The sequence below is a fragment of the Dama dama genome, chromosome 15, assembly GCF_033118175.1.
Source record: "Dama dama isolate Ldn47 chromosome 15, ASM3311817v1, whole genome shotgun sequence".
Lineage (NCBI taxonomy): Eukaryota > Metazoa > Chordata > Mammalia > Artiodactyla > Cervidae > Dama > Dama dama.
In genome coordinates this window covers 12,176,774-12,202,659 of record NC_083695.1, presented here as the reverse complement: position 1 = coordinate 12,202,659, position 25,886 = coordinate 12,176,774, and the positions used below count along the sequence as shown (strand labels likewise).

At 42.0% G+C, this 25,886-nt stretch overlaps 1 protein-coding gene across 3 annotated transcripts in view; it reads left to right on the top strand.

The window, feature by feature from the left end:
* Window positions 1-25,886, top strand: part of MAP10 (microtubule associated protein 10) — a 53,521-nt gene that overhangs the window by 14,648 nt on the left and 12,987 nt on the right. Inside the window, exon 3 of one of the 3 annotated variants that reach the window (XM_061161475.1) lies at window positions 5,447-5,466. The exons of 1 other annotated variant lie outside the window; for it this stretch is intronic. The gene's annotated coding sequence lies outside the window, so the exon portion shown is untranslated. Of the gene's footprint in view, window positions 1-777; window positions 1,413-5,446; window positions 5,467-25,886 lie in introns of those variants that run through there. One more of the 3 variants, XM_061161474.1, reaches the window with a different exon arrangement.

Here is a 25,886-nt window from a genome sequence, read left to right as displayed (position 1 = left end):
CATTTCTGGAGAGTGTTCTGTGTCCTGTTTTGGAAAAGCAGTTGGCAGTGCTGGCTTAAAATAATAAAGAAAACTCACTTTCCCTGTGCCAGGCACCTCCTACATGTGTATGTGTCGAGAATGTCTTATTCAGTTTTGTTTTCCTCTCTCATCCTTAGCAAGGAGCCTACTGCAGCCGCTTTCATAAAGTATACATTTAATGGATGCTGGTGGAGTTGAATTGAAACAATAATTAGAACTAGCATCTATTCATGGGGCTTCCCAGGTGGCGTTAGTGGTAAAGAACCTGTCTGCCAATGCAGGAAAGGAAATGCGGATTCAGTCTCTAGGTGGGAAAGATCCTCTGGAGGAGATGGCAACCCACTCCAGTATTCTTGCCTGGAGAATCCCATGGACAGAAGAGCCTGATGGGTTATAGTCCATGGGGTCACAAAGAGTCAGACGTGGCTAAAGCGACTTAGCACATAGCACAGTATCTATTCATAGTTTACAAATTAGGGTCTGCTATACTCTGTCTGCCTCACCGCTTAGCTAAGAGTTCTGCCACACAGAAATCTGGGTGCTGGGGGCCCAGGGAATAGTGACCCATGAAACTAACTTCATCCCCTTTGATCCTAAAGAATAAATCAAGGTCGAAACTCTTCCGTTGATTCCGCCATCCAATTCATTTGACTGATAATCCTTAGGTCCACTTGGGTTAAGAATGAGATGACCACAGACCAGGGAGATGCCCTGCACATCCTTGATGTCGCTCTTGTTCTTCAAATTTACTCTCAGATGGGTTATGCAAGCTGACGCCCCAGAATTCCTGGCGCACTTGTGTAGCGGATGTTTTCCTGGCTGACAACTATTCCAACATATGGCATCTCCTAAGAAACACCAGAAGACCGAAATAGTCTGATCTCCAGGCTTCGACTGCAGTTCTTGAAATAGCTTGGTTATAAAATTCACAACAAATAACACTTCCTTTGACACTCAGGGTGTGAGGAAGAGCTAGACTGTGGTGTGTATTTAGACCACTTTGTACCTGAATTTAAATTTTTAACATTCTCTTTAGAGGCATGCAGTTTCACCGTGTGCATATTAAAGAACAGCAATGCAAATGAATGTGTTTGGTCTCCAGTCTGTGGACTCATTCACTTGTTTTTATTGTGTAGCATTTTAAAGATTGAGAATAATTATGACGAGTCCTGTGTAAACATCACCCAGGTTTACCCCCATGCTGGCGTTATGCCATGCTCTCTCTCTCTGTCTGTCTCTCATAAACGAACACCAGCTACCTCTGAAAGCCCCTTGTGGGCCCTCTCCCATTTCTTTGCCCTCCCTTCTGAAGAGTAACCGTTACTCTAGGTTACTGTAGACTCTTCCCATTCCCATGGGGGAGGGCATGTAGGTTGTTTCCAGACTTTTTTTTTTTTTGTTACCAATAATGTTGTAATTAACATTCTTATCCCTATGTGCCCATCTGCTCAAATTTCCTTAGGATTTTGTACCTGGAATTGGAATTGCCAGGTGCTATGGTATATGCATCTTCAACACTGCCAAATCACTCTCCAAAGTAGTTGAACAAATCTACTGTGCTGTCAGCAGCATATGAGAGCGCCTCTTTCTTCATATTCTATCACAAAATTCAGTGAAGACTCAACGTTTTAGTTTAGCTGCTCTGTCTAACTAGTGTAGCTTTACAGTAAGTACTGATCTCTAGAAAGGCAAGCCCACGCCCTTCTGTTTTTGAGTTGTCTAAGCCAGCAGTTCTCAGACTTTTTGAGCCCTTTACACTCTTAGAAATTGAGTACTCCAAAGAGCTTTTGTTTATGTGGATTATTTCCATCAATATTTACTAGCAATCAGAAATGCAAGGTTTTTTTTTTTTTTTTTTTTGAGGTGGACCATTTCAAGGCGAGGGTGGGATGATTTGAGAGAACAGCATTAAAACATGTATACTATCATATGTGAAACAAATTTCCAGTCCAGGTTGGATGCATGAGACAGGGTGCTCAGGGCTGGTGCACTGGGGTGACCCTGAGGGATGGGATGAGGAGGGAGGTGGGAGGAGGGTTCAGGATGGGGAACACAGGTAAATCCATGGCTGATTCACATCAATGTATGGCAAAACCACTACAATATTGTAAAGTAATTAGCCTCCAATTAAAATAAAATAAAAATAAACTGTATTAAGAGAAAAAAAAATAAAGTATTGAGTTTGTTACAGTATTGCTTCTGTTTTACGTTTTGATTTTTTGGTCACGAGGCATGTGAGATCTTAGCTCCCCAATCAGGGATCGAATCTGCAACCCCTACATCGGAAGGTGAGGTCTCAACCACTAGACCACCAGAGAACTCCCAAAAGTGTGAAGTTTTTTAAATGTGTAGTTATGAATCCATTTAAAAGTGACACTGGTAAAACTATTACATGTGAGCATGAATAACACTTTTTAATAAAAAAGTAACTAATATTCCAAAACAAGAAGATTCGAATGGCACTGTTTTATATTTTTGCAATTTCTTTAATGTCTGGTTTAATTCCCATAGCTGCTCCCACATTCAGTCTGTTATGATATTAACTATCATGTAGCCTCTGGACAATTCCAGAGTGAGGGAATGAGAATGAACATGGCAAATAATGTCTCAGTATTATTACAAAAATAGTTTTTATCTCTTAGACCACCCCCACCCCCGACACCTACAAGAGTCTTGAGGATCCCCTGGAGTCCTTGGGTCCATCCTTCAAAAATGCTGTTCTAAGCTATTCTTGGTTCTTTTACTTCCGTGAGTTTTAGGATCAGCTTATGAAGTTCCACAAAGTAGGCAGGTGTGTGGAATTTATAGATTAATTTGCTAGAACTGGCGTATTTATGGTAGTGTGTGTGTGTGTGTGTGTGTGTGTGTGTGTGTATTCTCAGTCATGTCCAGCTCTGGACTGTAGCCGCCAGACTCCTCTGTCCATCAAATTTTCCAGGCAAGAATAATGGAGTGGGTAGCCATTCACTTCTCCCGGGGATCTTCTTGACCCAGGGACTGAAGCCATCTCTGGTGTCTCCTGCGTTGGCAGGCAGATTCTCTACCACTGTGCTACTTGGGAAGCCATTTATGATATTGGGTATTCATAAATACGCTACATTATCCTATAACTTTAAGCCCTGTTGAGTGTCCTTCAATCATATTTTAACATTTTCTTTGTCAGTTCTTATATTTATACACTGTGCTTTAATTAGTTAATTTATGTGTTTGCTGCCATTGTGAATGGACCATTTTAAATGTGTTTTTGAAATTGCCTGGTTGCTGGCATATAATCAGAATCATGTTGATTTCTGGACATTGATGTTGATTCCAGCAATGTTCCTAAACTCTTCTCTTTTCTTATGATCTGTCCATAGATTTTCTTGACATTTCTATGTAGGCAATCTCATAGTCTAGGAATAACAGTTTTGAAACTCTTATGCCTCTATTTTTTTAGGTGGAGAAGAATAAGGGCTACATTATGTTGGCAAGGACCTCTTCTTGTCCAATGTTGTCAAGAGCTGAGCTGAACAGCTAGGTGACAAGATTGTCAACTAAAACAAGATAAAATTACAGTCAGGCCTTACTGCCAATATAAGCAAGAGTCTGGGGGCTGGTCCCACCAGTGGTTGATTTTCCATACAGAATGGTATTGAGTGAGTCAGATGTACCAGCCAAGAGGAAGGACCCTTTCATTGCAGTGGATACTCCCCCCTTCCCCCCAAAAGCTTCCTGCCATTTATGGACCCAGGACAGCCAGGGGCGGGGAGATGGGGAAGGGGCTGGAACAGCACTAAATACTGTGTCAGAGTGGAGGGAAGTGTCTCCAAGCCCCTCCCACACCCAGGTGGTCTTGGCAGAGGCACCCGAGAAACACCTTGCCCAGGGCCCCGCAATAAGATGGCCTCTGATGGGCATCCCAGAGCTGTGCAGGGGCGGGTGGGGGCTAAGTGCTTAACGGCGACTTTCTCCCTCCGGACCGTGCACCGCGTCTGCTGTGGGGAGGGCGGCTCTGCCCCAGGAGTCCTGCCTTGGTCGTCGCCAGGTGGGGGAGACGGGTGAGGGCTGAAAGACTTCAGGTAGGATTTTGGCCAAGAGCTGGATTCCTCAAGGTTAAATGAAGCTGTGATTGTGAGCACCCTTCTCTTATTCCTGACTTTAGAAGGAATGTTTCAAAAAGTTCACCATAATACGTGGCATTCATTTTAGGTTCGTGATAGATAACGCTTTGGCGGTGGTTTAGCCGCTAGGTCGTGTCTGACTCTTGCGATCCCGTGGACTGTACCCTGTCAGGCTCCTCTGACCATGGAATTCTCCATGGCAAGAATACTGGAGTGAGTTGCCATTTCCTTCTCCAGGGGATTTTCCTGACCCAGGAATCGAACCCGCGTCTCCTGCACTGCAGGCAGATGCTTTACCAACTGAGCCCCAGGGAAGCCCAGATACGCCTTCAGATGGAAGTTTCCTTTAGCTGTTTGGTTGTGATCATTGCATTTTATTTCTTAATCATAAATATGTCTTGAGTTTTATCAAGCACTTATCTATATCTATTGGATGAATTATATGCTTCTTCTTCTCTTATTTAGATTTTACCAGTCTTGAATCACCCTTGTATTCTTTTCTTGGTTCTGATACATTCTATTCTATACAATGTTTGCCAACATTTTGTCAGTTAATTGCCCATTCTCATACTATTTTAGTCTACTTTCCACATCAGGGTTATAAGAGCCTTGAAAAAATAAATCACGGAACTTTCTATTTCTGTTCTATGGACTGGCTGGGATGAGATAGGAGTGATCTGACATTTAAGGGTCGGTAACAATTTGCTTGTAAAACTATTTAAGCCTGGAGTTTCTTTGTGGTAGACTGTTTTGCTTAGACTATTTGGGGGTCCTGGTGTTATGTGATTAGAAAAGCCCAGTGGATTTGTTGCTTAAACAATTTGTATACCTTTTATGCTGCAAAAAAAAGTATAAACATGTTTAATTAAAGCTTTTGTGCAATTTTGAAAAGTAAAAAGGGATTCAGGATTGACAGACTCACCTGATTAACCTCCCCACTGCACAGAGTGTATCTGCCCGCTTTCTTCCTCCCACTCTGCTTTCCCCTCTTGAATTCCTCCACATCACATTCTTTGGGGTATTCTCCTTTTCTGGACTCAGAAACAATCTTCTTTAGTTTATTAAATTAAAAAAAATAATTTTTATACATTCCATTTGCAATTATTACAAAATATCGACTATATTCCTTGCACTGTACAGTACATGCTGTAGCCTATCTCACACTCAATAGTTTGTGCCTCCCACTCTGCACCCCCATCTTGTCCCTCCCCATGCCCCTCTCCCCTCTGGTAACCACTAGTTTAAACCAATCTTCTTTTTAGGCTCCTTTCACACTGCATCTAAAGCTCAAAATTCCCAGCTCTCACCCCTGCCTGTCTTTTCAGTCCGTCCCAGATTTTCCAGGTATCTCATCTCTCCATTGCTTCCAGTACCACCTAGATGGTGATGACATCGGGATTTTAATCTCCAGTTCCAGTCCCAGAAGAGTATCCCCAACTTAACAGGTACAGAATGTAACCTGATTTCTACCTGCAACACAGTTCGGATATTTTTATGTTGCTCTTTCTAGGCCTGCACCTTAGCATCCGCCCACCAGCTCTCTCCTCCGGCGCTACTGCCTTTGCAGACAAACTGAATTTGGCTTCAGTTTGGGGTCCTTCAGTAGCTGCACAGAGGAGATGGGCCGGTGGGAGGAGAGGGTCGTTGGGATCCTGGGTCACTCCTCGGCAGTCGTGGCTCCCACTCTGCCCTCTCTGAGTCCCAGGATCTTTTCAGCTGCAGATGCTGGCTCCTTCCTTGTGGCACCGGGGCCCTCACCATCGCTGTGGTCCCTTTGAACTTGGCCAGTCTTCCTAAGTACTCCCTTCATTCAGCTTTCCTCAGTCACCCTGTTTGAGCGCAGAGATGCTGACTGAGGGCACTGCCCAGCATTAGTCAGCACCGCCTCTCTGGCTGCTTCAGACAGAGAACCTCCATCTCCTCCTCCCATCTGCCCCCACTGCCCTCCCCACCCCCTCCCGCCCTGTGGATGCTGCTTCCTGCACACCCTGAAATGATCCACGTCTCCTCTCCCTGCAACTGAGGAGCAGCCTCTTTCCCAATTTCCCCACAAAAGTATAAACTTTTGCTTCTTTCAATCTATTCAGTGCAAAAACATGAGTTACATATTTCTTCACTGCTTAAACCTCACTAATGGTGTTGTCTTAGATTTTGAGTTAAATCCAAGTTCCTCCTCACAGGTCCACAAGGTCTTGCATGACTGGACCTCTGCATGCCTCACTGAAGCCATCACACATGGCCCCTGGCTGCCACACTATGCTCCCAGCACGCTGTCCTCCCAGTTGTTCCATGAATTTGGCAAGCTCATCCACACCGCAGGTACCCTTGCTCCTCCTTTTCTTCGTAGACGAAACTCAGGATCCCCTCCGTAGAAAACAGTGACTGTGCCCTACATGTGTGCCTTTAAAAAAATTTTATTGGAGTATAGTTATCAATGTTGCATTAGTTTTGGGTATGCACCAAAATGTATCAGTTATGCATATCCATGTACCCACCCTTTCTTAGATTCTATTTGCATACAGGTCATTATAGAGTATTGAGTTCCCTGTGCTGCACAGTAGGTGCTTCTTAGTTACCTATTTTATATGTAGTAGTGTGTATATGCAAAGAAATCAATGCATATAAATCATTGATCACTGCAAAGAAATAGAGGAAAGCAATAGAATGGGAAAGACTAGAGATCTCTTCAAGAAAATTAGAAATAGCCAGGGAACATTTCATGCAAAGGTGGGCATAATAAAGGACAGAAATGGTATAGACCTAACAGAAGCAGAGGATATTAAGAAGAGATGGATAGAATACACAGAAGAACTATACAAAAAATATCTCAATGACCCAGATATTCATGGGGATGTGATCACTCACCTACAGCCAGATATCCTGGAATGCAAAGTGGGCCTTAGGAAGCATCACTACAAACAAAGCTAGTGGAAGTGATAGAATTCCAGTTGAGCTATTTCACATCCTGAAAGATGATGCTGTGAAAGTGCTGCACTCAATATGCCAGCAAATTTGGAAAACTCAGCAGTGGCCACAGGACTGGAAAAGGTCATTTTTCATTCCAATCCCCAAGAAAGGCAACCCCAAAGAATGCTCAAACTACCACAGAATTACACTCATCTCTCACAGTTCAGTTCAGTTCAGTTGCTTAGTCGTGTCTGACTCTTTGTGACCCCATGGACTGCAGCATGCCAGGTCTCCCTGTCCATCATCAACTCCCAGAGCTTACTCGGACTCATGTCCATTGAGTCAGTGATGCCATCCAACCATCTCATCCTCTGTCGTCCCTTTCTCCCGCGGGCCCTCAATCTTTTCCAGCATCAGGGTCTTTTCAGTGTGTCACTTTTTCACATCAGGAGGCCAAAGTATTAGAGTTTCAGCTTCAACATCAGTCCTTCCAATGAACACCCAGGACTAATCTCCTTTAAGAATGACTGGCTGGGTCTCGTTGCTGTCCAAGGGACTCTCAAGAGTCTTCCCCAACACCACAGTTCAAAGCATCAATATTTCAGCATTCAGTTTTCTTTATAGTCCAACTCTCACATCCATACACGACTACTGGAAAAATCATAGCTTTGACTAGAGGGACCTTTGTTGGCAAAGTAATGTCTCTGCTTATTAATATGCTATCTAGGTTTGTCATAGCTTTTCTTCCAAAGAGCAAATGTCTTTTAATTTCATGGTTGCTGTCACCATCTGCCATGATTTTGGAGCCCCCCAAAAATAGTCTGTCACTGTTTCCCCATCTATTTTCCATGAAGTGATGGGATTGAATGCCATGATCTTAATTTTTTGAATGTTGAGTTTTAAGCCAGCTTTTTCACTCTCCTCTTTCACTTTTATCAAGAGGCTTTTTAATTCTTCTTCACATTCTGCCATAAGGGTGGTGTTATCTGCATATCTGAGGTTATTGATATTTCTCCCAGCAATCTTGATTCCAGCTGTGCTTCATCTAGCTGATATTTTGCATGATGTACTCTGCATATAAGTTAAATAAGCAGGGTGAAAATATACAGCCTTGATGTACTCCTCTCGCTATTTGGAACCAGTCAGCAGCCATGAAGAGATACCCCACGTCCAAAGTAAGAGAAATCCAAGTAAGACGGTAGGCACTGAGAGAGGGCATCAGAGGGCAGACAGACTGAAACCACAATCACAGACAAATAGCCAATCTGATCACAGGACCACAGCCTTGTCTAACTCAATGAAACTAGGCCATGCCGTATGGGGCCACCCAAGGGTCATGGTGGAGAGGTCTGACAGAATGTGGCCCACTGGAGAGGAAATGGCAAACCACTTCAGTATTCTTCCCTTGAGAACCCCGTGAACAGTATCAAAAGGCAAAAAGATAGGACACTTAAAGATGAACTCCCCAGGTTGGTAGGTTCCCAATATGCTACAGGAGATCAGTGGAGAAATAACTCCAGAAAGAATGAAGGGATGGAGCCAAAGCAAAAACAATACCCAGTTGTGGATGGGACTGGTGATACAAGCAAGGTCCGATGCTGTAACGAGCAACATTGCATAGGAACCTGGAATGTTAGGTCCATGAGTCAAGGTAAATTGGAAGTGGTCAAACAGGAGATGGCAAGAGTCAACGTTGACATTCTAGGAATCAGCAAACTAAAATGGACTGGAATGGGTGAATTTAACTCAGATGACCATTGTATCTACTACTGTGGGCAGGAATCCCTTAGAAGAAATGGAGTAGCCATCATAGTCAACAAAAGAGTCAAATGCAGTACTTGGATGCAGTCTCAAAAACAGATTGATCGCTGTTTGATTCCAAGGCAAACAATTCAATATCACAGTAATCCAGTCTATGCCCCGACCAGTAACAATGAAGAAGCAGAAGTTGAACGGTTCTATGAAGACCTACAAGACCTTTTAGAACTAACACCTAAAAAAGATGTCCTTTTCATTATAGGGGACTGGAATGTAAAAGTAGGAAGTCAAGAAACACCTGGAGTAACAGGCAAATTTGGCCTTGGAGTACAGGATGAAGCAGGGCAAAGGCTAACAGAGCTTTGCCAAGAGAACGCACTGGTCATAGCAAACACCCTCTTCCAACAACAGAAGAGAAGACTCTACACATGGACATCACCAGATGGTCAACACCAAAATCAGATTGCTTATATTCGTTGCAGCCAAAGATGGAGAAGCTCTATACAGTCAGCAAAAACAAGACCGGGAGCTGACTGTGGCTCAGATCATAAACTCCTTATTGCCAAATTCAGACTTAAATTGAAGAAAGTGGGGAAAACCACTAGACCATTCAGGTCTGACCTAAATCAAATCCCTTATGATTATACAGTGGAAGTGAGAAATAGATTTAAGGGACTAGATCTGATAGACAGAGAGCCTGATAAACTATGGACGGAGGTTCCTGACATTGTACAGGAGACAGGGATCAAGACCATCCCCAAGAAAAAGAAATGCAAAAAAGTAAAATGGCTGTCTGAGGAGGCCTTACAAATAGCTGTGAAAAGGAGAGAAGTGAAAAGCAAGGGAGAAAAGGAAAGACATTCCCATTTGAATGCAGAGTTCCAAAGAATAGCAAGGAGAGATAAGAAAGCCATCCTCAGTAATCAATGCAAAGAAATAGAGGAAAACAACAGAATGGGAAAGACTAGAGATCTCTTCAAGAAAATTAGAGATACCAAGGGAACATTTCATGCAAAGATGAGCACAATAAAGGACAGAAATGATATGTACCAAACAGAAGCAGAAGATATTAAGAAGAGGTGGCAAGAATACACAGAGGAACTGTACAAAAAAGATCGTCACGACCCAGATAATCATGATGGTGTGATCACTTACCTAGAGCCAGACATCCTGGAATGTGAAGTCAAGTGGGCCTTAGGAAGCATCACTATGAACAAAGGTAGTAGAAGTGATGGAATTCCAGTTGAGCTATTTCAAATCCTGAAAGATGATGCTGTGAAAGTGCTGCACTCAATATGTCAGCAAATTTGGAAAACTCGGCAGTGGCCACAGGACTGGAAAAGGTCATTTTTCATTCCAATCCCAAAGAAAGGCGATGCCAAAGAATGCTCAAACTACCACACAATTGCACTCATCTCACACACTAGTAAAGTAATGCTCAAAATTCCCCAAGCCAGGCTTCAGCAATATGTGAACCTTAAATTTCCAGATGTTCAAGCTGGTTTTAGAAAAGGCAGAGGAACCAGAGATCAAATTGCCAACGTCCACTGGATCATCAAAAAAGCAAGAGAGCTCCAGAAAAACATCTATTTCTGCTTTATTGACTATGCCAAAGCCTTTGACTGTGTGGGTCACAATAAACTGTGGAAAATTCTGAAAGAGATGGGAATATCAGACCACCTGACCTGCCTCTTGAGAAATCTGTATGCAGGTCAGGAAGCAACACTTAGAGCTGGACATGGAACAACAGACTGGTTCCAAGTAGGAAAAGGAGTACATCAAGGCTGTATATTGTCACCCTGCTTATTTAACTTATATGCAGAGTACATCATGAGAAATGCTGGGCTGGAAGAAGCACAAGCTGGACTCAAGATTGCCGGGAGAAATATCAATAACCTCAGATATGCAGATGACACCACCCTTATGGCAGAAAGTGAAGAACTAAAAAGTCTCTTCATGAAAGTGAAAGAGGAAGGTGAAAGTTGGCTTAAAGGATCAACATTCAGAAAACAACGATCAAGGCATCTAGTCCCATCACTTCATGGCAAACAGATGGGGAAACAGTGGCTGACTTTATTTTTGAGGCCTCCAAAATCACGGCAGATGGTGATTGCAGCCATGAAATTAAAAGACGCTTACTCCTTGGAAGGAAAGTTATGACCAACCTAGACAGCATATTAAAAAACAGAGATATTAGTTTGCCGACAAAGATCCATGTAATCAAAGGTATGGTTTTTCCAGTAGTCTTGTATGGATGTGAGAGTTGGACTATAAAGAAAGCTGAGCTGAAGAATTGATGCTTTTGAACTGTGGTGTTGGAGAAGACTCTTGAGAATCCCTTGGACTGCAAGGAGACCCAATCAGTCAATCCTAAAGGAAATCAGTCCTGAATATTCATTGGAAGGACTGATGCTGAAGCTGAAACTCCAATACTTTGGCCACCTGATGCGAAAAACTGACTCATTGGAAAAGATGAGTTCTCACCTGATGCTGAGAAAGATTGAAGGCAGGAGAAGGGGATGACAGAGAATGAGATGGTTGGATGGCATCACCGACTCAATGGACATGAGTCTGAGCAAGATCCAGGAGTTGGTGATGGATAGGAAAGTCCGGTGTGCTGCAGTCCATGGGGTCGCCGAGTCAGACCTGACTGAGCAACTTAACTGAACAGAACTCATTTTTGTTAACTAACAAAAAATCTATACATGTAAAAAATTGTCTAGAAAGATATATGTGGAAATTTCAGTGATTCTCTCTGGAGATAGAAACCCAAGAGATTTTCATTTTCCATTTACACATTTAAATCATTTAATATTAGACAAAAGTATTTACTGCTTTTCAATTCTGACACATCCATTCTGGTTTTTATATAGCTTTTTACTCTTTTAACTTATAAGGGACTTCCCTGGTGGCTTAGACAGTAAAGCATCTGCATGCAATGTGGAAACCTGGGTTTGATCCCTGGGTCGGGAAGATACCATGGAGAAGGAAATGGCAGCCCACTCTGGTACTCGTGCGTGGAGAATTCCATGGACAGAGGAGCCTGGTGGGCTACAGTCCATGGGGTTGCAAAGCGTGGGACACTGAGTGACTTCACTGTCCAACTGCATTGATCTATGAATGCACACCATCAAACTGCATTGACCTGATTGCTTGCAATCATAGTTGTTGACAAAAATTAAGAAATGTGTTTCTAATTTTCTGGATTCCTCATAACTAAGAAATACCTCTTTTTGTAAACAGTTATAGGATTCAGAGATTTCCCTTTTTTTTTTTTTTTTTTCCTTTTCAGAAGTATCAGAGAAATAGTTTGAGACACCCGGAATGGCCTGGAAAGGTTTTGGTCTTCAAACAAACGTGTTTGTTCTAGGACTAAAGAACACTCACCGTGGCAGAGATTTAGTTTTCTATTTTAACCAAATGAACAGAATTTTAAAAAGATGACTGTGCTCATTTTTGGCTGCGCTGGGCCTTCATGGACTTTCTCTGGCTGTGGCGGGGGCGGCTACGCTTCGCTGTGGTGCATGGGCTTCTCGCTGCAGTGGCGTCTCTTGTGCAGTGCAGGCTCTAGGCATGTTGGCTTCAGCAGTCACAGCACACAGGCTCAGGAGCTGTGGCACGTGGGGTAAGTTGCCCCGCAGCATGTGGAATCTTCCCAAACCAGGGATCGAACCCGTCTCCCCTGTACTGGCAGGTGGATTCTTATCCACCAGGGAAGTTCAGCAGAACTTTTTTGGATCTTTGTAAGAGGCCTGGCATTGAGGAGGGAACTGGTAAAAATTAATCAAAACAAATAACAAAGTACCCACAATGTCCAAGAACTGTTTTGGTTGCAATGGCCAGGCCTACCAATCTAAAACTGTCTTGATTTTTTTAGAAGTGAATTTACTTGCTTAGGTATTTTTAGAGTCCAAGAATTAACTATTTTCAGCTGTGTGAGTAGCACCCAGTTTCCTTGTTTATCCAAGCACTGGTTCCATCTCCAGGCAGGTCTCTCCTGATTGCTTCCGAGATAACCTACAGTACATTTTGTAATTCAGACCCAGTGGGAAAAAGAGAGGGTTTTTCCCAGAACAGTTTTAAAACACTTCCTGCTGTGGAGTCGTATGCCCGTCCAATTACTGTTGCCTGGGAGAGGAAATACGCTTGTTGTTTCAAACTAGTGGTGGGATTAAGCTCATCAAACCTCATTGCTCAAGAGATGGGGTTGAGGGGTTTCCCCAGAGGAAGATTACAGTAAATATTTTATCCAAAGAAAAGTGAATCATTCAGGGTAGCAAGATTAATAGATGTTCACTACAGTCCTCTGGAAGATTATTTAGACAACAAAAAGAAGTTTAAAACACATCTTTAGCCACAAAATTCATCACAAGAGCAGTGGGGGATAAATCTCAGGCACACGAAAAAATGACTGCAATTAACGACTGAGCCTGCTAAGTGGTAAGTTAGTTGTACGAGCAACAAATGGGTCTCAAAGGAGGAGACATTGCTGTGTGTTTAGATATTCAGACATCGTCCCTTCATCTAGTAACAGCTTGGTGTTTTAAAATATTCTTGCCAAAGCCAAGTTGTTCTGTTTTTATTTTTGACTTTTTGGCCACTCTCTTAAGTGATTAGTTTTCAGGCCTTAGACCCAAGGTCTGAGGCTATGAAATAATTTTTTATTAATATCTTTTGCTTTTGTTAGGTCTGTCTTTTTCTGTCCTTTACTATTTCTATCCTTTATTGTGCCCACCTTTGCATGAAATGTTCCCTGGGTATTTCTAATCTTCTTGAAGAGATCTCTACTCTTTCCCATTCTGTCGTTTTCCTCTATTTCTTTGCACTGATCACTGAGGAAGGCTTTCTTATCTGTCCTTGCTATTCTTTGGAACTCTGCATTCAGATGGGTAGCTCTTTCCTTTTATCCTTTGCCTTTAGCTTCTCTTCTTTTCACAGCTATTTGTAAGGCCTTCTCAGACGACCATTTTGCCTTTTTGCATTTCTTTATCTTGGGGATGGTTTTGATCACTGCCTCCTGTACAGTGTCACAAATCTCTGTCCATAATTCTTCAGGCACTCTATGAGATCTAATCCCTTGAATCTATTTGTTACTTCCACTGTATAATCATAAGGAATTTGATTTAGGTCAGACCTGAATGGCCTAGTGATTTTCCCTATTTTCTTCAATTTAAGTCTGAATTTGGCAATAAGGAGTTTATGATCTGAGCCACAGTCAGCTCCTGGTCTTGTTTTTGCTGACTGTATAGAGCTTCTCCATCTTTAGCTACAAAGAATATATAATCAGTCTTTTTTTGGTATCGACCATCTGATGATGTCCATGTGTAGAGTCTTCTCTTGTGTTGTTGGAAGAGGGTGTTTTCTATGACTAGTGCATTCTTTTGGCAAAACTCTGTTAGCCTTTGCCCTGCTTCATTTTGTACTCCAAGGCCAAACTTCTCTGTTACTCCAGGTATCTCTTGACTGCCTACTTTTGCATTCCAGTCCCCTATGATGAGAAAGATACCATTTTTTGGTGTTAGTTCTAGAAGGTCTTGTAGGTTCTCGTAGAACCATTCAACTTCAGCTTCTTCAACATTAGTGGTTGGGGCATAGACTTGGATTACTGTGATACTAAATGGTTTGCCTTGGAAACGAACAGAGATTATTCTGTCATTTTTGAGATCGCACCCAAGTACTGCATTTCAGACTCTTTTGTTGACTATGATGGCTACTCCATTTCTTCTAAGGGTTTCTTGCCCATAGTAGTAGATACAATGGTCATCTGAATTAAATTCACCCATTCCAGTCCATTTTAGCTCATTGATTCCTAAAATGTCAATGTTCACTCTTGCCATCTCCTCTTTGACCACTTCCAATTTACCTTGATTCATGGATTTAACATTCCAGGTCCCTATGCAATATTGTTCTTTACAGCATCAGACTTTACTTCCATCACCAGTCACATCCACAACTGGGTGTTGTTTTTGCTTTGGTTCCATCTCTTCATTCTTTCTGGAATTATTTTCCACTGTTCTCTAGTAGCATACTGGGCACCTACTGACCTGGGGAGTTCATCTTTCAGTGTCCTATCTTTTTGTCTTTTCATACTGTTCATGGGGTTCTCAAGGCAAGAATACTGAAGTGGTTTGCCATTCCCTTCTCCAGTGGACCACATTTTGTCAGAACTTTCCACCATGACCCATCCATCTTGGGTAGCCCCACACAGCATGGCTCATGGTTTCATTGAGTTAGACAAGGCTGTGATCCATGTGATCAGTTTGATTAGTTTTGTGTGATTGAAAAATGAAGTCTTTCTCATACTCTCTGTATTCTTTTTTCATTTAATAATGATAATAATGTGACAGTATTTTCATGTCAACATATATAATTATTAGAATTTTGAATGACTACTTAGTATTCCATTGTGTGGCTATACCATAGCATATTTTTAAAACTCCTCCCTTATTAAAGAACATCCCAACTGGTTCTCTATTATATTATACAATTATTATTGTATTATAAGTGAGGTTGATAAGTCATCACATGTGCAGTTTTAAAACTGAGGTATACTTGTAATACAATGTTGCACTAGTTTTCTGCTATACAATGAAGTGAGTCAGCCAAAGGTGTGCACATATCCCCTCCGTCTTGGATCTCCCTCCCCCCTCCCTAGGTCACCAGGGAGTACGGAGCTGAGCTCCCTGTGTTGTACAACAGGTTCCCACTAGCTATCTAGTTCACACACGGCACTGTGGGTGTGTCAGTCCTACTCTCCCAGTTCACACCCCCACTCCCCTGTCCATATGTTTGTTCCCCAAGTCTACACCTCTGTTCCCGCCCTGCAAAAAGGTTCGTCTGTACCATTTTTCTAGATTCACATGCATGCACTAATATATAATATTTGTCTTTCTCATTCTGACTTACTTCACTTTGTATGACTCTAGGTCCGAAAACTAAAACCAGAATTATTATCTGATCCAGCAATCCCAATACTAAGAAAACCATATTTCAAAGGGACACGTGCAGCCCTCTGTCCATTGCAGCACTATTTACAGTAGCCAGGGACATGGCTAAATGTCCATGGACAGATGAAAGGATAAAGATGTGGTACATACGTACAATGGACTATTACTCAGCCATAACAAAGAACAAAATTGGGTCATTTGTGATATGTACATAATTTTTTAAGAGTAAAATTCACAAAGTGTAATAGCTGGCATCTTTGAAAATTTGATTCATATTGCCAAATCATCTTCCAGAAAGGTTGCATGATTCAGCCCTCCAGTGAAGAGTCTTGCTTACCTCTTGGAGAAGGAAATGGCAACCCACTCCAGTATTCTTGCCTAGAGAATCCTATGGACAGGGGAGCCTGGTGGGCTTCTGTCCATGGGGTCGCACAGAGTCGGACATGACTGAAGTGACTTAGCATGCATGTATGCGTGCTTATCTCTACCTGTGTCAAAGGTGACGACTAGTCATTCTTTCCTGTTTTAGCTTGAATTGCTTTGATACCTAAGGGGGGTGAAACCTTTGTTAATGGATGAATGATCAGTTTTTATCACCGTGTGAAAAGCCACCTCGAAACTTACGGGGTTCACGACCCCAGGTGGGTGGCTCTGACCTGACTGGAGTGGCTGGGCTCAACCACGTGTCTGTGGGGACTTGCAGGCGGGCTGGATGACTCTGCCTCAGGGCTTGATGTCAGTGAAGCTGGGGCATCTTGACTTTCTTTCATACGCTCTCCCAACATTTTCGCACGAAATTCCAAGCTAGTTCACACAGTGGCAGAGAGGTTCCAGGAGAAAAAGCTACAAACTTACATTGCAAAAGGGGTGTGGACACAGGGAGAGAAAAACTGGAGTTGTCTTACAATGTACCCTGCTTTTTTAAAAAATATAGACATAGTAAGACCAAAACCTCCATTTAGCTCTTTTGAAACAAATTTTATTTTGGAAAATATTCAAGTTTTTTATGAATGTGAAGGGTAGATTTATTTCTGTTTCTTGGGTTAATAAAAGCATCAGTTTGATGTCTTCTATTAGCTGCATCCTTTTTCTGCCACACCAGTTTTCATTTCAGGTTAAATGAAGTGCAGTTTTTCCAAATCAGTTTTTGCCTAGCGCACTAAAATCAGTCTATTAGCTCTGAATGTCTTCCTATACACATTTTGATAGTTAGAATTACTGAAAAAGAGTAACTTTTTTCCATTCAAATGTACAATACTTATTATTTTATAAGTTCTAATAGCAATATATATACTGCCCAGTGGGAAAAAATTTCTTCTTCAGTTGAATTTTCCTGGCAGTATGTCCAGAAAATTTCCTTCAAAAATTTTCCCTGAACATTTGTCTAATGCTGAGATACTGGAGTTGACTCTTTTTATTTCAGAGAGGACTAACATGCTTATTAAAGAGTCATTCAGAAGGAAAAAAAAAAACACCCTAGATATGAAAAATCCAAATATCCTATTTTGAATATGAGGACTCTTCCTCCTGAAAGGTCAATTCAAAAAGATGTATAGTCACATGCTATAAATTTTTGATCTATCCTGATGCTTAAGCAATGTGGGGTGAATTGTGAGTTTTAAAATGTTCCAGTAGGCAAGGTATCTACTCTGGAAGCTGCTCATCATCACTCATTTGTTCAATGAATGTGAAGTGTTTCCCACTATCAGATGCTGTGAAAGTCACTCTGGATACACACGAAATCAGTAACTTGCTGTCCCTACTCTCTCATGGTTTATATTGACTATAAGATGCAGGTCATTAAGCAAGTGATTAGAATAATATGCTCAGAGTATCCTTCACTGAAATTTCAGCTTCTAGTGATAGTTTCTTCTGTAACATTAGAAAGTTACAAGAAAGCACCACAAGTTAGAATAAAGTATTTCTTTTATTTCACTATTATTATTTTACATAGCTTTGGGGGAATGTAGAGAGTGAAACAGTATCTCTTTTCTAGGTTGCACCCTCTGGATCAGAGGGCTTACCAGGGTGCAGGACACAGCCCATTTATAAACGCTGTGGCCTTTCCCTTATGTCATAGTGTGCGATTTTAATTTTGCAAAACCCTGGCCAGGAAAGAAAGAATAAAGGGTCAACATGACCTCCTATCTTGTTTAATAGTTTGAAAAATCCATTTTAAGAAGCTAAGCATGAAACGGCCTTCCTCAAAGAGATTTTTCTGCATTAGAGGGTTTAGCTATATATTTTCTAAGAAGATGGTAAATTTCTCTGACTTCCACCTTCTGAAAGCTTAAATCACTTTCTTTAATAGTAAGAAGGAAAAAAACACTATCTGAAGTTTTGAAAAGTTGCCTACTTTTTCTAGATACTTATTAATATGAAAGAAATAAAGTATGTATATGCTTGTTCTAGGAGTCCTAGATGAAAGCCAGGTATAACAATATTCCACACAGCATTTGGTGTTATGACACCTCAGCTACCAACTATTATTTTTTGGAGGCATCGCAAGATTTATTTTTACCTTAACTTTATTATTACTTTTGAAATCCTAGCTTTTAAAATTGAAGCTAAGAATTTTGCTCTGCTTTTGGTTTCTGGCACCAGTAATCAGCAATGGCAAATTCAAAAGTGATTAAAGTAGGCAGGCAAAGATGGGTTTCCATTTAACAAATGAAAGCAAATTATTATTATTATTATTTTGGCTTCACCTACCAGCATGCAGAACTTCCCCAACCAGGAATCAAACCCTGCAATATAAAGAGTCTTAACCATTGGACCACCAGGGAAGTCTGAAAACAAATTCTTTTTAATCCAATTAGCAAACCAAGGAAACTAATAAGGGAAATAAAAATTTATATTAAATCATTCAACAAAGTCCAGGCTAATGTCACCAGTACGTTTAGATTCTAAATCCCTGGAGGGAAGAGTTGGATGAATGAGTATAAACAACAAACAATTTTGCATTTTCCAATCCTTGTGCTTGTCTGTGCCTTGTCAAGCCCACTATTTATGAGTTGGGTGATGGGTCAGCCCAGTTCCGCAAGTGATCCAATCTCATCACCAAATCCCTACTCAGCTCTGTCCTCCCCTGGCACCGACCAGGCATCTATAGGCAGCATTTGAAGTGAGATGCAGAAGGGTCCACTCCTTTGGAAGTGTGAGAAGCTTTGGGGTAGAGGGGGCTTACGGAAAAGCAGAGCATCCCTCTAGTTCCTGGTGGCATCAGAGTCCTCTTTTGCCAGCCCCTGCTTGCTTGCCTAGTGCTGGGTGGCCACCAGGGCCCGTGCAGCAGATGTGCAGAGTTAGGTCCCCAGGCGTGTGTGTATGAGTTCTTTGAGGAGCCTCGTTGGATGAAAGGGACCTTCCCAGTGCACACATTCCTGAGGTCATTCATCATTTTCCAATAACCCCCTATGGTGGGACACCCCACCTGCTCTTGGCAGATGACAGAGCCCTTAGAATGGGCCAGGATGCCTTCAACTCCACAGTCTTCCATCACTCCACCTGGTCCGTGGGAAACTCTCCCATTCTCACCAGGCCAGGAAGTTAGTGCTTGGCCGTACCTATCAACCCTCCACCATTTTCTTCAACTCCTCCTTTCCTATTTAGACAGGTGCCAGCAGCATCAGCAGGCATCCTACCCAAGTGGGAGCCAGCCTCCCCTTTCCCAGCATCTGTACCCCCTGGACGTGACTCTCCCAGAGCAAGGGTCAGCAGACTTTTTCTGCAAAGGGCCATAGAATAAACATTTTTCACCTTTGTGAGCCATATAGTTTCTGCTTAGAGTTTTCAACTCCACCATTATAGTGAGAAAAGTGTTAGTTGCTCAGTTGTGTCAGACTTTGCAACCTCCTGAACTGTAGCCCACCAGGCTCCTCTATCCATGGAATTCTCCAGGCAAGAATACTGAAGTGGGTAGCCTTCCCTTCTCCAGGGGATCTTCCCAACTCAGGGATCAAACCTGCGTCTCCCGCCGTTGTAGGCAGATTCTTTACCATCTGAGCCGCCAGGGAAGCCCAGTGGTCAGAAAGCACCCATCGAAGATGTGAAAATGAATGAGCGTTGCTGTGTGCCAGCAGAACTCCACTTACAGAGACGGGTGGTGGACTGAACCCCTTCCCCAGAGCATCCCCCATTTGGTTTGCTGTGTCCACATCCCAGGGAGAGGATTGCGTGAAGTCCAGCTGCCCACACCAAATGGTGGACTTACAGCCAGATGCTCCTCTTTTCTCTCCTGACGCTGTTCTCCCCCCTGCGTCCCCACCCCCAGGTTTCTGCCTATGGTGACTGCGGAGGAGCAGGGCTGGAGGGAGTATCAGCAAAGGGAGCAGAACTGATGGGCGCTCGCTCAGTAAGCCCCACATGTGTGTCTGGAGCTGGAAGTTCTTCTGAGAATGCAGGGCAATTGAGGCTTCTTTGTCTCAGTTTTACATCTGAGCCACTGAGTCTTGAGTATGATGAGAGCTCCACTCAATCTCCCATGAAACTCTCTATGTATCTCTATATTTTATTCTGTGGGTCAGTAAGTTTAAGAATGAAGAATATTCGGGAATGAAAAAATACAGTTGTAGCTCATCAAGGGTAATTGATTTTGTCCTAGTCTCAGCTTGTCACATTCTTGGCAAAATTCAAATACTTTGCACATTCTAGAGTGCATTCTGGTGTTGGACAAAATAATGAATTTTTAAAAAATGTAGTTGAAGTTTCTCTTGCTTTTCTGGGATAGAAGGGTTTGCTGTTTTGTCTTTGGTTGACCTCAGCTTCGGCCCAGAGAGATCAGTGTGGTCAATACCCAGACTGATTTTTGACTTTTTTGACTTTTTAGACATTTTTGACTTTCCTCTTTCCTACTCCCTCTCATCCTTAGCAAGTAAACTTTTCTTAATCCTGTTCCATTTCAAATAATTTCCTTTGTGACCTCCATAATAACTCCTCTTAGACTTCTTAGACTTCCTTTTATGGTTTTGCTTTTCCTAAATGCATATTTTCTCATCAGTCTAAGAATAACATCTGTTGGAAATTATTTTTTTCCCATTTCCACTGTGTCTTCTCCTATCTTGTATCCTCCTTTCCTGTCTCATGTTCCTGACTTGATGGCCCCATGTGCTGCCCTGGTAGCTCTGATGAAATGAATTTAATAGATCTTCAGCTCCCCGTTTGGACCACACTGTTCTACATACAGAAGATAAAATCATGAAGATCTAACTCCTGCCTTCCAGAAGCTCACAGTCCAGAGAAGCAAGAAGATAAACATCTAAACAAGTTGGGACTGCCCTGGTGGTCCAGTGGTTAAGAATCCACCTGGCAATGCAGGGCACACAGGTTCAGTCCCTGGTCGGGAAACTAAGGGCCCACATGCCGAGAAGCAACTAAGCCCATGAGCTGCAACTAAGCCAAATACATAAAGTAAATTATTTATGTATCCCGTGCAGCCAAATAAATAAAAACCTGAAGATTAAAAAATAGCAGCCCCTGACACTGTGGTCAATTGGTTCTCTTCTTGATGGATGGTAGGCACCAGTGTTTATAAACTGGGCCCACTCCAGGCTGGCTGATAGAGTCAGGCTGTGGGGCATTCTTGCACTCCACAGCAAGGACGGGGGTGACGCAGCCGCCGTACGTGAGCTGGTGACTCACCATGCAGCCCACTCACACCCTGCTCATCAGATGTGGTGAGCCCCTCCCCAGCCAGCAGTGCGTGCATGCTTAGTGGCTCAGTCATGTCTGATTCTTCGTGACTCTGGACCCTGCCAGGCTCCTCTGTCCATGGGATTTTCCGGGCAGGGTACTGGAGTGGATTGCCATGGCCTCCTCCAGGGCATCTTCCCAACCCAGTGATGGAACTTGAGTCCATTAGGTGTCCGGCATTGCTGGTTCTTTACCACTCGCCTGCCTGGGAAGCAGAGCCCTCTACATTTCTCAGCATAGGCCCTGGAGGAGGTCTGGGGGCTCTACTGGCCTTGTGCCCCCTGAAATGAAGAATGGAAATGGAACATGATCAGCGTTGTATGGATCCCACAGAGGGTTCTGATTGCTCTCTATTAGATCTTGTGAAGGGAGAAGTACAAAGATCTTGCCTTCAAATTGCTTATGATCTGTTGAGTGAGAAAGATAACCAGAAGGCACAGAGAAGAAATAACTGAATAATTTTGGTGGGGCAACAGTATCAGCCAGCAACGCTTTACCAGAGTACCTAAGTTCTAGAAGACAAAAGATAAGAAGACAAGGTTAGTTACAGGTGCTTTTCGGAGGAGAATTTTGAGTATGAAGGGTTTAAATTGTTTCCAATCTTTGCTTTTATAAAAGCTATATTATGATGAACCTGTCAATGCTTTTGTTTTATTTTCTCAGAACAAATGCCCCAAAATATAAGTACCAAGCCAAATGGATATTAAGGAAATAAACATTTTTAGAGATTTTTGTTAGATGCCACAAGATATTTCCCAATTGATTCCTAAAAGGATTACACAAATTTAGACCCCTCACTCCAAGTAGTATATAAGGGGCCCATTTCACAAAAACTTGAGCAGCTTTAATAACTGTTTTTTTAAAAACTCTCTGACATTGATAAAAATATCTAATTTTTTTCTTTGCATTCCTTTGACTATTAGGGATGTGAGCATTTTATCATGGTTGCTAGTCATTTTTGTATACTCTTTATGAACCAGCTATTTCATTCAGTGTTTTTCTTTCTTAACTCATCTCCATAGATGAGTTAAAAAACAACAAAAGCTTAACACCTAACCTGATACACTGTGATTTTGTAACATGATACTGATTAGGCAATCAGAGTTGAAAGGTAAAGTTCTTAGGACAGACTGAGAAAGTGATGTTAATATTAAGACACGAAAAATGATGGGCCCTTTTAGAAGAAGACACAGTTCCATAATGGGAGTGGGCTAGATGGGCTAGAAACACAGTGAGGAGTAAGAGAGTCAGCACCCTTCCTGAGGTGTGTCTGCATATTATCCCCAGATACAATATGTCAAAACCCTTGATATGCAAAGGGGATTTTACTTTGTAAGTTAATTTTAAGGACCAGCAGTGCCAACAAAATGCATTCTAGTGTGAAGTGATACAAGTCTGCGAACAAATTAGGTAAAACTCATCCTTTGTTGTTCCTTAGTTGCTAAGTAGTGTCCCACTCTTCTGTGACCCCATGAACTCTAGCCCACCAGGCTCTTCTGTCCATGGGATTTTCCCGGCAAGAACACTGACGTGGGTTGCCATTTCCTTTTCCAGGGGATCTTCCTGATCCAGGAACAAACCTGGATCTCCTGCACCGCAGTCAGATTCTTTGCCACTGAGCCACTTGGGAAGACCCTAAACTCAACTTTACTCTCCATCATTTAGTAAATTCATCTCAATTTGGGAAAAAAGAATTTGGAATTATTTTTTAGCTTCATAACACATCAACACTAGGCTTTATAATCCTATGGCTTTATAAACCTAGATTTCTATCAAATCTTAAAATAAACCTGAATAACAATGAAAGCTAATTTCCACATAGATTTCCTATTCAGATATTATAAATTTTCCATGTTAATTTTATAGAAGAGAAAAAGGTAGTGTTTGATCATCAGATTCCTGACACTTTTGTTTGCTTCTGTTGACTTTTGAGCTACTATTGCGTATGTTTTGGTTCTTTTTAAAAGATATTTTTATTGGAGTATAGTTGATTTACAATATTGTGTTATTTTCAGGTGTATATCTGAGTGAATCAGTTATATTTATACATGTATCCACTCTCTCTCTCTCTTTTTTTTTTTTTTTTTTGGTAGATTCTTTCCCCATATAGGCCATTACACAGTATTGAGTACAGTTCCTTCTGATATACAACAGGTTTTTATTAGTTACCTATCATATAGTAATGTGTATAGGTTTCCCTGGGGTTTCCCAGTGGTGCTACTGATAAATAACCCTTTTTCCAATACAAGAGACACAAGAGACACGGGTTTGATTCCTGGATCAGGAAGATCCCCTAGAGGAGGGCATGGCAACCCACTCCAGTATTCTTGCCTGGAGAATTCCATGGACAGAGGAGCCTGGTGGGCTACAGTCCATGGGGTCGAAAAGAGTTGGACTCGACTAAAGTGCCTTAGGATGCATGCAACGTGTGACTATGTTTAGGTTCTTCAAAGATCATAGGTCTATGCTTAAAACTCTGTCACAGTCCTGTTTTTTCTTTATTCATGATTATTTTTTCTTTTCAATTTTTTAAATTGTAGAATAGTACACATAACAGAAAATTTACCATCTCAACCATTTTTGCATGTACAGTTCAATGGTATTAAATACATTCATAACATCATACAACCAAGTCCTCTGTCTCAAGAACTCACTTCATCTTGTAAAATGGAAACTCTGTGCCACTCAAACTACAACTCCGCATTCTCCCCTCCCCTGTCCCTGCAACCATTCTACTTTCTGTGTCTACAATTTTGACTCCTCTAAATAGCTCATATCAGTGGAATCATGCAATATTTATCATTTTGTGACTGGCTTATTTCACTTAGTATAATGTCCTCAGGGCTCATCCATACTGTGGCACAATGTACAATCTCCTTCTCCACATTTTGCTTATCCATTCATCCATTGACACACAGGTGGGTTGCTTCCACGTATTAGCTATTGCGAATAATGGGTGTACAGATATTTAAGACTTTGCTTTCAATTCTTAGAGATATAGACCCAAAATTGGATTTTCTGAATCCTGCAGTAATTCTATTTTTAATTTTTTGAGAACAGAATACTGTATTTCACAGCAGCTGTGCCATTTTACGTTCCTACCAAGAGTACATAAAGATTCTAATTTCTGCGTATCCTCGTCACCACAGTATTTTCTATTTTGTGATAGAGTCCTCCTAGGGGTGTGAGATGGCATCTCATTTTGGTTTTGATTTGCATTTCCCTAGTAATTAGTGGCGTTGAGCATCTTTTCATGTGCTTCTTGGTTATTTGTATATCTTCTTCCTTTCTAATTGAGATGTCTTTTATTTCGTTCTCTTAACTAATGGCTCTGACTAGAATTTGCAGGACTCTGTTTTGATTAGAAGTGGTGAAAGCAGCCATCTTTGCCTTTTTTCTGATCTTGGAGGGAAACCCTTCAGTCTTTCACCATTGAGTATCAGTGCTACTGTAAGCTTTTCATGAAAAAAAAAGTGAAAGTCGCTCAGTCATGTCCGACTCTTTGTGACCCCATGGACTGTATAGTCCATGGAATTTTCCAGGCCAGAATACTGGAGTGGGTAGCCTTTCCTTTCTTCAAGGGGATCTTCCCAACCCAGGGATTGAACCCAGGTCTCTCGTATTGTGGGCGGATTCTTTATCAGCTGAGCCACAAGAGAAGCCCAAGAATACTGGAGTGGGTAGCCTCTGCCTTCTCCAGGGGATCTTCCTAACCCAGGAAGGATCTTCCCAACCCAGGAATCGAACCAGGGTCTCCTGCATTGCAGGAGGCTTCTTTACCAACTGAGCTGTGAGGGAAGCCCCATAAGCTTTTCATACATGACCTTTGCTATGTTGTTGGGCAGTGGGTTCAGTTGCTAGGGGTAGAGAGAGCAGCTTAATCTTTTCAAGGCTTATTTTTAATCCTTCGTTATTGTAATTGCTGCCTAGACCTTATTCTAGGCGTAGATTTCTCCTGCTACTAAGGTGTAACCCCTGGGTCTCTCTATTCAGTGCTCCAGTTTTCCAAGCTCTCATCACCATGGTTGAGTGAAACTTAAGTGGCCACAGCATGAAAATGTGCAGAACTATGCATCACTGCCACGTTCTTCACATAATTTTTGGTAGAATGGGAGAATTTTTGGACTGAGTAATGTGTTTCTGCCTTTGGGGCTCTTCCAGATTCCAACATGTCCTGCTAGCCTACATTGTCATCCAAGGCTTCCCTAACTTCTCCTTGTCCTCCCCAGACCTTCTTAGCTATGGCAGGCCTGCGTCTCCATCTGCCACCTTCAGGAAAGGATGCTGCTCCACCTCTTTGTTCAGCTACAAAGGGCTTGGTTTTCTTTGGAATCCCATTCATCCAGCATTATCCGTGTCTAACACTCTTAAGAGGATGTTATAAAAGTATATTTTTGCTTTCCTGGGGTTTTCTTGTTATCGTGTCCCAGAGTTACATGATTTTCTACATCCTAATTAAGCAGAG